Here is a 12,290-nt window from a genome sequence, read left to right on the forward strand (position 1 = left end):
TGTTAGTATGAGCTAATACTGTTAGCTGCGGCTGGGCGATATATGACCATGTCGTGGCGATGATATGAAGCGCAATATATAAACTCATAGCACAGTACTACTTAAAGTTATTGATAAAGAAATGTGCATGAATGAGGAATAAATAGCAGGATGCGCGTGGTGATGAAATGAGTGAAGAGCAATAGACACAAAGCTGCGCCTCACTTGAATGGTCAAATACAGACAGCCATCTCAAAATTCACTTGACTTAAACACAGTCGCTTATGTCTGGAGTCAAGATTAACATTTAGGTGGAAACCCAGTGACGTGTCAGTATAGGCTACTGGATCTGTGCATTTTGTTCTTAGAGCGACAGCAGTATAATTTAGCCTAACGTTACCTGCAGTCGGTCATAATTTTAATCAAACAACAAAATACTAAAGAGAAAATCACAAAATTTATTTAACTTACCTTTGTTCTATCGCATTAGTCCTATTGTTTGTAATTTGCTACTTGGATCTTATGTTTAATAAAATAACAAAAATAACAGTATTGTGATATATTGTTACTGTGAAATAAAATGTCCTATATTGTGAAATAATATGGTCATATCGCCCACCCGTACTGTCAGCTAGTTTTAAGATCAAACTCAAAAAGTGAAGGAACTTTGAAATGAGTAATCTGAGAACACTGTCATGTAAACTCATTTGACAGAGAGGACCTGAAGGCATGATCCTTGGATTCCTTGGAGAATACTGTATGTAAACCAGGATTTTGGATCAACTGTGAAGATTTTGTATGGAGCTGGTGAGTACATTTTTGCAAGCCCGTATGTCTCTGTCTTCTATTGCATTAGTCCTGTTGTTTGTAATTTGCTACTTTGATCTTATGTTTAATAAAGTAACAAAAAATAACTGTATTGTGAAATAAAATGTCCTATATTGTGAAATAATATGGTCCTATCGCCCACCCATACTGTCAGCTAGTTTTAAGATCAAACTCAAAAAGTGAAGGAACTTTGAAATGAGTAATCTGAGAACACTGTCATGTAAACTCATTTGACTGAGAGGACCTAAAGGCATGATCTTTGGATTCCTTGGAGAAGAATACTGTATGTAAACCAGGATTTTGGATCAACTGTGAAGATTTTGTATGGAGCTGGTGATAGAAGTTTTGGGAAAGAAAATCTTCTACCACATGATCTTCAGAGGAAGGGAGTATTTATGTCTAACATTAAGACAACATTAATTTATTTTTAAAGGAATGTTCACAGTATTTTTCTTCCATATTTGATTGACACCTTTTGTTTGTTTTAATCCCAGATAAAACAGGTGTCTTCTCTCAATCTTTTTTCTTTTTTTACCCCCAGCTGATCCAGCTGATTACTGGCAATTTGGAGGAGGACTGAAGCATCTTGAAGACGTTGCCACAGTTCTTCTGGACCGTTCTTCTGAACTACAATGGGACGCAACGGGTTGAAGGTCCACATTTCAGTTTCAGTGCAGCTTTCAAAGGGCTTTACATGATCCCAGCTGAGGAATAAGGGTCGCTGGGAACTTGTAAAGCCCTTTGAAAGCTGCATTGAAACTGAAACTTGGACCTTCAACCCATCAGGTCCCACTGAAGTCCACTTTATTATTTTAAATGTAATTGTGCTGTATTTCTTTAAAAAAAAAAAACCTGAAATGTGAAATTTTAATTTTATATGGCGTTTGTACAGGCTTTGTATTTTGTCTTCCAAATAAAACTTAATTTTCCATCTTGAGCATGCTTTGACACTTTATTGATGGTTTTTGATTGTAACGATTTGTAAAATAACAGCGTTTCTCTGTAATAGAGTGCTTTCATTGTAATAATCTAGGAAAAATCTGTAAAATAAGGGTTTTACACTGTAAAAAAAAGTCCTGTAAAAAAATGGTCAAATGACTGGCAGCTACGGCTGCCAAATAAAAAACGTAAAATTAAAGTAAAATATCATAATTGAAACAAGGAAAAACCGTAAAATTAAAGTAAATTATCGTAATTGAAACAAGAAAAAATCTGTAAAAAAATTTTCTGTAAAATCTTTAATGAAAATCTCTGTAAAATTGTTTTTGCACTTTTTCAATTAAGATATTTTACTTTAATTTTACGGTTTTTGTTTGGCAGCCGTAGCTGCCAGTCATTAACTTTTTTTTTTTTTTTTTAACAGTGCACATAAGAAAAATGTGGGTAACCAAACAGTTACTGGTATACCCATTATCCATAATATGAAAAAAAAAATGCTATGAAAGTCAGTGGTTTGGTTACACGCATTATTCAGAATATCTGATTTTGAGTTTCATTTTTGTGTTAACTAGTCCTTCAATTATCCCTTCAAAACTAGATTGTGTTCACCACCTGTCTATCAGTATGTACATTTATATTGTATATTAAAATAGTTTTTTTTTTTCTTTTTTCAAAAAACTCAATTGCATGTCATGATGTTTATTGCCCCCCAATGTCCTGGAATGAGAATATGTGGTTAATCAATGTGAGGGTCTCTTAATGATGTTGATGATCTCTCCTGTTCAGCTCTTCTGGATCTGATGTCATAAACTAGAAGAATGACAGTAGCCACGCCCACCAAAGCAGAGAGGACCAATTGGATAACGGCTTCAGTAGAACCACAACAGTGGACAGAGTCTGAGGAAAGACAATAATAGAATTGTGGATTTCCAAAAAAACACTCAAATATACTTTGAATGTCAAAACCATTAGGGATTATATTAAGGAATATAACGTATATAAACATACCTGGACATGTGTGACAGAGTTGAGTGATGTCCAGATGTGTGGTCTGGTTGTTGATGGGATTGTTGAGCACACAGCTGTAGGTGTTTTTATCCTGATATTCCACCTCCAGAGGTAGAGAGAGACTGATGCTGAGATCAGACACACTGATGCTGGACAATAAACTGTTTCCTTTGTACCAGGAGAGAGTCACATGACCCACATTCACCACTGAACACACCAATGAACAATATGATGATGATGGTGATGATGAAGAACAGTCTCTGCTGATGACAGGAACAGGCAGACAAGCTGAAAACATAAAAGAATAACGTGAAATGAATTTGTTACGTGCCTAATGTTGTTATGGGGAAACATTGCTTGTGTGTGGTGTTCCGTCTTTTTCCCCTTTTGTTGCTATTTTCTTCTCTCTCTGCCTATCTCTCTCCTAGGATCTTGCCATTGGTTTATCGGCCTGTCAGTCTTAATTAAATCGCCTGTGGAATCCTCCAATCAGCATTGAAGTTTAGAGTACAAGAGCCTCCTTTGACACCGGAACCGAGCAGAGTTCCTTCCGCTGCTACTGTTTGTTTCTCACTGAGTGTCGTACTTTGTTGGTGGTTGTTAGTGCTCTTTTGGAGTGTCTGATGGTGGTCATTTTGCTCATGATGACAAATCTTAACCTGAACAGAGTAACATCCGACTGGAGGGATTTGAACAGGGAAGTACTGTAGGGGTTCAATCTTCAACTGGCTGGCAGGAGCCGCCTGGCTGGTGGCAGCTATCAGTCTGATTCTGGCAGGTCACGTGACCTGCCAGTGACTGGCTGGCAGCTTCAGGCAGCCGCTGTAGATCTGCGAGTAGAACGCCTACCCTATCACTCTCCCTGCAAGGAAATACACTATTTAATTATGAATATATTATTTGCGTTCATGTCCTCCTAAAACAGTTTCCTCCAGTCAGCCTTTTTAAGCTATGAGTATGCCTATGCGTTCCCCACCACTCCTGCTGCAAGGAAATGCATAATTTTATTATTGTGAATATGTTCTTTTGATTGTATTTTTAATATAATATAGGTTTAAGGAGGTTTAATAAGTAGTCTAATGGCCGTGATCCCGATTGGTGGGTTACTGCCGCTTCCGTCCAGCCAGCTGCCAGTTTAACGCGTTCCCTACGACTCTTACTGCAATGAAATTAATTGTTTTATTATTATTAATGTATTCTTATGAATGTACTCTTTTATATCATAGGCGTATAAGGGAGGTTTATCCTGAATAAAGGAGACAAATGGCCGTAATCCCAACTGGTGGGTCTGACGCTTCTCTGGCCGCTCAGTCCAGCCAGTAGCAATTGAGCTCTAATTTTGACGCGTTCTCTACCACTCTAGCTGCAAGGAAATGCATTACTATTATTATTATAATAAATATATTCTCATGAATCTATTCTTTAAGATCATATACGGTTTAGGGGGTTTTATCCTGATTTAAGTGGTCAAATGATCGTGATCCCGACTGGTGGGTTGCCTACTCTTCAGTCTAGCCAGCTGCTATTGAGCTGCGAGTTTAACGCGTTCCATATGACTCTCACTACAATTTAATTCATTGTTTTATTATTATTAATGCATTCGTGTGAATCTATTATTTTATATGATTGACGTTTAAGGAAGATTCATCCCGATTAAAGCCGTCAAATTGCCGTGATCCCGACTGGTGGGTTACTGACGCTTCGCTGGCCGCTCATCCAGCCAGTCACTGTTAAACTTAAAGATTAACGCGTTCTCTACCACTCCCGTTGCAAGAAAATACATTTTATTATTATGTATAGGCTATATTCATATGAATCTATCATTTTATATGATATACGTTTTAGGGAGGTTTATCCCGATTAAAGTGGTCAAATAACTGTTATCCCGACTGGTGGGTTACTGACACTTTAGTCCAGCCAGCCGCTATGAAGCTGCCAGTATAACACGTTCTCTACCACTCTCTCTGCAAGGAAATATATTATTTTATGATTATGAATTCATTCTTATGGGTCTGTTCTTTTACATGATCGACATTTTAGGGAGGTTTATCACAAATAAAGTGTTCAAATGGCCGTGATCCAGACTGGCAGGTTATTGCCGCTTGCACTGGCTGCTCAATCGGCCAGCCGCAAGAGCGCTCCGAGTTTAACGCGTTCCCTACCACTGTCTCTGCAATTAACTATATTATTTTATGATTATTAATATATTATTATAAGTCTAGTCTTTTAAACTGTGGACATTTTAGGGAGGTTTATCACAAATAAAGTGTTCAAATGACCGTGATCCCGACTGGTGGGTTACTGCCGCTTCAGTGCAGCCAGTCACTTTCAGCTCCGAATTGAACGGGTTCCATATCACTCCATAAAACATCAAACATGTAAAAGAATAAAGTCATATGAACAGATGTACAATACAAAAATAATATTATTATTCCCGTATAGAGTGGAAGGAGAGCAACATAAATCTGCCATAAATCAATGGTTCCTGACAGTGGACTTCCAGCCGCCAAAGTGTTCAAATGGCCGTGATCCAGTCTGGCAGGTTATTGCCGCTTGCACTGGCTGCTCAATCGGCCAGCCGCAAGAGCGCTCTGAGTTTAATGCGTTCCCTACCACTGTCTCTGCAATTAACTATATTATTTTATGATTATTAATATATTATTATAAGTCTAGTCTTTTAAACTGTGGACATTTTAGGGAGGTTTATCACAAATAAAGTGTTCAAATGACCGTGATCCCGACTGGTGGGTTACTGCCGCTTCAGTGCAGCCAGTCACTTTCAGCTCCGAATTGAACGGGTTCCATATCACTCCATAAAACATCGAATATGTAAAAGAATAAAGTCATATGAACAGATCTACAATAAAAAATAATATTATTATTCCCGTATAGAGTGGAAGGAGAGCAACATAAATCTGCCATAAATCAATGGTTCCTGACAGTGGACTTCCAGCCGCCAGGCAGCCAACCACTGGCAGATCACGTGACCTGCCAGAATCAGACTGCCAGCTGCCAATGGTCACTGGTGCTGCCAATCAGTTAGGGATTGAACCCCTAATGGAGTTTAAGTTGGCTTTCTTTTATAGAATTATTAAAAAGCATTGCAGTTTGTCCTGTTGTTGCTGAAATTACTTTATGAGAAAGATTCATGTTATTGGGATAATTCATGTTTTAGGCATTTTTATGCTTTACATTATTGCATAACAAATGTTATCACATAACATAAATCGTAAAATCGTCACAACTAGTGGCAGTATCCATACAAATTAGAATGATTTCCTTGGAATGAGAGGCAGCAGAGGCTGGCTGGTTGAGCGTCCAGCGAAGCGTCAGTAAGCAACCAGTCGTGATCACGTTCATTTGACTGCTTTTATTGGGGGGAAAAAACGAAAACGTCAATCATACAAAATAATAGAGTCATAATAATATAGTCATAATAATAAAAAAATGTATTTCCTTGCAGTGAGAGTGATAGGGAACGCGTTATACTCGCAGTTTAACCGTGGCTGGCTGGATTGAGCCGCCAGTGGAAGCGACAATCAGCTGGCAGTTGGGATCACGGCCATTTGGGCACTTTATTTTAAATCAAAATTTGCTGTCAAAATTAACACTGATGTAGACAGAGCAAACAAGCCTGAGCTTTACTACTCACCATAGACAGTAACACTGAATCTGTGTGTGGTCTCTTGAGGCTTTTATGGTTATTTGATAGAGTCCAGAGTCTGTGTTTCTGGTGTTCATGATGGTCAGAGATCCAGTCTGAGGATCCAGCTTCAGTCTGTCCCTGAATCCCACACCATCACCATGAGATGTGAAGATTTCATCCTCTTTATTAATATGAGCTATTAATGTAAGAGGCTCTGCACGTCCAAATGTCCACAAAATTCGATCTTCTTTCTGTATTTCAGTAAGACCAGATTCTAAAGTGACAGAACCTCCCTCCATCACTGACACTGACTTCACTGCATCTGGATCAGCAAACACACCTGAAAAACAGAGACAGTTTCTAACCCTGCTGAAAAAAATATACAAAAATGTAATTGAAATACATTTATTTTGTGCTAAGTATACTACAAATACATTTACATATTTATGTGCTTAATACAAATACCCGGCAATTGTACTTCTGGTATACTTAGGAAAATGGTTCTAAACAGTACTAGAAAAGGCTTGTAACATTAGCAGAACCCTTTTTAGTTCTAAATAGAACCTTTTTTTATAGGGTTCCATATAGAACCATGCATTGAAAATGCTGTTATAAATAACCTTTTTAATGATAGTTTTTTTTTATTAATATTAGTATGTTAATATCATTAATATTAGTATTATTTGTATATATTATTTATTACTATTACTATTTTTACCCCTCTACCTGCCTGTCTTATAATATCTTCTAGCATCTAGTGATTCTAGTGATTCTGGATGAAGGAATGGTCTCTTGTCGTGTTCTCCAAACTCATCAGACATTATAGGAGAAAACTCAGAACTGTTATCTTGGGAAAAGGACATTGCAATAATTGGGTGCCAATAACTGTGGCTAATGTGAACTAGAGAAAATCATTTATTTCATAATGTGAGTTTTCCCCACTTTTCATTGTTTTAAGGGTTTTACATACAGTAAAAACAACAACAGCGTGTCAATTAGGTACTTTTTTTTTAATAACGTGAAATTGTAGCAAAAATGACAGTGTTCTAACAACAGTTATTAGCAGAATACATTAATAAATGACAATAGACATTGAACATAAATAAATGCTTAAAGAAGTAAAACAAAATAGAACATAAAATAGTGTATTGAAGACCAAGCTCCGGTGAAATATCTTCACAATCCTCTGTGATGCCTCTAAGTTAATCATTATCTGTATTTTGGTGTGATTGAACGGCAGTTTCTCTCTGCAGAGGATGTGACAGCATCTGAAATGCACAACTGAGTTTAGATATACAGTTTGTCCCCTTTCATTTGTGTGAAAACAAATGTTTATGAAGGCCAAAAATAGTACAGTATGTGAGCACTTCACAATGTTAAAAGGAAAAAGTAATATAAAGTCATGGAATAGCTGGGTATGTTTATGCATAAACCCTAGTAATAAAAAATATCTAAAATGAACCATAAATTCAATGTCTTTGTTACTTACTTAGTGAAGAAGAGGAGAGTATCCTTAACTGAATAGAGCTGGTCACACTTACATGTTCTCTTAAACTAAAAAGAGAAAAGACATAGAAAACCAATTAGCATTTGAAAGTTATAATTGATAGACATTTTAAGAGAGAAATGATTTGCCTGTTGAGAGTGTTGGCAGTCTGTGTAGTTGGATGGCTGAGCTCCAGAAAATCAGTAATGAGGCATCTTATAGTGTATCCTCAGTTAGGGATTTACATTAAAACAGCAACAACAACAATAACCACAACCAGGGCCGTAGCTGGGGTTTGCGGGGCCCCGGTGCAGGTTGTACCACTGGGCCCTGTTTGAAATTGTTCAATTTGTATGTTCGCTCTATTTATTTATTTGTGCTATTTACACAATGTTTTAAGTATTTTCAAGTTTGTAGGTATCCAGGTACAGAAAACTAATAATTAAATGTAAAATATCACTGCATAGTCTTCACGGTAAAAATTAAATATACATTCAAACCAAAATCTATTCAGACACCTTCAACATTTCTCACATTATCACAGTTTATTTGCTATAGTTTAGAAAATGGTAATTAAATATGACAAGAACTCAGAGTTAAACTGTGTCAGAACAAATTCATCTTGATAATGTCAGATAACTTTGATAGAAAGGTATGTAATGGATTACAATCAACCAAAAATTCAGACAACTGTTAGTACAATATTTAAATAACTAGCAATACTTTGTTGAACAATTACCAAGCAATGCTTAATTTTGCTCAGTCTGTGGTGTAAAAAGGTCGCATTAGCAATTAAAGAAAAAACACGCAAGCAAAAACATGGTCAGGTCAAAGTGTCTGAATAATTTTTGGTCCCAATTTTTTTTAATAAATTTTACTGGTAGTCCACCACTGTATGAAGAATGTTTGGGTATAATATGTTACAGGTTACTTTATTTTGCTATCCTCACTTACATAAATGAACTATAGTGTCCTGCACCTACTAGTAAAAAAAATTTAAATATAATAATAATTTTTGGTTTGACTGTGGATTAATTCTTGTTAAAACTACAAAGTAATTTTCTTTCTTTCACTTTCTTGGATTAACATTACAGCAGCTAGTAAATTAGGCACGGTCACTTTAAGAGACAATGCATCAATTATAATGATACACATCCGATTTCTTTCTACACTGTTTACTTTCACTTAAGACATAACCGACTTTCGATACTCGCGGCAGTATCGATATATCAATACTTTGGATCGATACGCCCATCCCTAAACAACAGATGCTTCCACATGTATTCTACATATTCTAAATAGGGACATAGTAGTATACTTAAAGTATGATGTAAAGTTGGTAGTCCACTGTATGAAGAAATTTTGGGTATAATTTGTCACAGGTTACTTTATTTTGCTATCCTCACTTACATAAATGAACTATAGTGTCCTGCACCTACTAGTAAAAAAAATTTAAATATAATAATAATTTTTGGTTTGACTGTGGATTAATTCTTGTTAAAACTACAAAGTAATTTTCTTTCTTTCACTTTCTTGGATTAACATTACAGCAGCTAGTAAATTAGGCACGGTCACTTTAAGAGACAATGCATCAATTATAATGATACACATCCGATTTCTTTCTACACTGTTTACTTTCACTTAAGACATAACCGACAGTTTTTTTCGAGTATACTCTCCAAGACGGGTATTTTGACATAATTTTGGATGTATTTGTCGGTACAAGAGCAAGAAGAGGCAAATTTCGGTGTTCTGTGCACACAGGGCGTGCGCACCCTTACGAAAAATAAGTTTATTCAAGTGTGCTATTAGTATACATCTTTTAAACTAAAAATAGGAAAGTATACTTTCAGTCTAATTTCATGTACTTCTCAGACATGGGCTTTATGTACTTCTCAGAAATATACTTAAAATGACATTTAAGTATACTTGACTTATACAGTACACTGATATTTGTATACTTACTACATAAAGTATACTTAAAAATATACTTGAACTTTGCTTAAGTATACTTACTAAAATAAACTTGAAGTATACTACTTTTTGGTAAGGGCAGAGAGACGCGTCTCGCGTGCGGGTGCTGAATTGGGCTCTTTCACATCTTTTTCTGTTTGCATGTTTAAACTGCGATTTGTATTTGTTCTTTCAGGTGCAGGAGGACGCGAAGGAGAGCTCCGTTCGGTGTTGCTGTCCGTGAAACGAGGCTCTATGCGTGTGCACCGCACACGGCGTGCGAGTACTCAGTTGAGTTTTTCCGCGTCTTGTGTTTGAATGCTTTAAACTCTTTTGAATGTTTAAATTGGCAAGGCTTAAAAATACGTGCAAATGATAAGCTTTAGTGACACAGCCCGTCAACTGTCCAGAGCATCTTTTTAGGCTGGCCTCAGCCAGTCGTTGAGATCACCGGGGGGCCCCCCTCAGCCTTGGACCCCTATAATCGTCACCACCTTTCACCCCACCAGCGACGGCCCTGACCACAACATCAGCATGTTGTGTGAATTAAGTGTTTTTATTGACATACAAAATTGTCAGTGCTCTTAACAGTTATTAGCTGAATACATTAATGAATGACAATTGACATTGAACATGAATAAATACATAAAGAAGTAAAACACAAACTAAGAACAAAAAATAGATGTGATGAAGAGCAAGTTTCAGTGAAACAATCACAATCCAACCAATATGATGCCTTTAAGTCCATCATTTTGGTGTGATTAAGTGACCATTTTTCTCTGCCGATGATGAGGTTGTAGGATGTGATGCATCTGAAATACACAACTGAGTTTAGAGTAACACAAAGAACAAGACACAGAAGACACAAAGACACAAGGGATATACCCGATTCGTGAAAATTTCTGATAGTGGACTGTAATATTTTTATTCTCGAATTGAATTCATTCTTCAAAAGACTTTAAGTACTATTTTGGGTTATTTTAAAGTGTTGACTATTTAAATTCTAAATTACATTGTCGATTTTAATTTTATAGTTTTTTTTTTTTTATTGTAAAAGGAAAAGACACAGAAGAACATACGCTGTTTGCGTTTAGTCGATATTCTCCAAAATGGCGCTAGGTTGACGCGGAGGAGACGAATTTGAATAAAGTTGTTGTTTTTTTTCTTTTGCGCACAAAAAGTATTCTCGTAGCTTCATAAAATTACAGTTGAACCCCTGATGTCACATGGATTATTTTACCGATCTCCTTGCTACTTTTCTGGACCTTGATCATGTAAGGACCCTTGCTGTCTATGGAGAGTCTGAGAGCTGTCAGAATTCATCAGAAATATCTTAATTTGTGTTCTGAAGATGAACAGAGGTCTTACGGGTTTGGAACAACATGACGGTGAGTAATTAATTACAGAATTTTCATTTCTAACCCATTAAATGCAATTCAGAGAATTGTTTCTAAACACAATATAAATGTTAGAAATGTATTGCTGAAAATAGCTTACAAAGACTGTGGACTATGTAGTAGCCGACTGAATTGTGGAGCTAGACCGTTAAACAGTTTTTCACCGTTTTTGTGTTTATGATGATGCACTAGTGCAGCGGTTCTTAATTCTGGTCCCCACGACCCCCCGCTCTGCATATTTTGCATGTCTCTCTTGTTTAACACATCTGATTTAGATAACCAGATAACCTCGTTATAAGAGAGCTCCATGAATTAACTGTGTTCCAATTGACATGTTCCTTGCATAGTGTTCACTGTTTTCTGCTCCCAGCACATGGGAAATTGGCTGAAGTTTACTTCACTTAAAATCACAGATTTGCACTACACGGTCTGCAGCGTTTCCACACACAGACAAAACTTACTATATATATATATATATATTTAAAGTGTTTTTTTTTCTTCTGCTCAGCAAGCCTGCATTTTTAAAAAATCCAAAATACTGCAAAAGCAGTAATATTGTGAAATATTTTTTACTATTTAAAATAGCTGCATGCTTTCTATTTGAATATATTTTAAAATGTAATTTATTCCTGTGATCAATGCTATATTTTCAGTATCATTTCAGCGTCACATGATCCTTCAGAAATCATTCTAATATGCTGATTTGCTGTTCAATAAATTTTTTTTATTATTATTATCAATATTTAAAACAGTTGAGTACATTTTTTCAGGATTCTTAGATTAATAGAAAGATCCAAAGATCAGCATTTATCTGAAATAAAAAGATTTTGTAACATTATACACTATATCATTCAAAAGCTTGGGGTCAGTATATTTAAATCATTATATATAATTATGAAATTATAGAAATTAATACTTTTATTTAGCATGGATGCATTAAATTGATCAAAAGTGATGATAAAGACATTTATGTTGCAAAATATTTATATTTCAGATAAATGCTGTTCTTCTGAACTTTCTATTCATCAAAGAAACCTGAAAAAATTCTACTCTG

At 36.0% G+C, this 12,290-nt stretch overlaps 1 pseudogene; it reads right to left on the reverse strand.

Moving 5' to 3' along the window:
• LOC107694002 (uncharacterized) overlaps positions 1-12,290 on the reverse strand; it is a 108,108-nt pseudogene that overhangs the window by 16,444 nt on the left and 79,374 nt on the right.

Source organism: Sinocyclocheilus anshuiensis, unplaced genomic scaffold, assembly GCF_001515605.1.
Source record: "Sinocyclocheilus anshuiensis isolate Anshui unplaced genomic scaffold, SAMN03320099.WGS_v1.1 scaffold2340, whole genome shotgun sequence".
In the NCBI taxonomy this organism is placed as follows: domain Eukaryota; kingdom Metazoa; phylum Chordata; class Actinopteri; order Cypriniformes; family Cyprinidae; genus Sinocyclocheilus; species Sinocyclocheilus anshuiensis.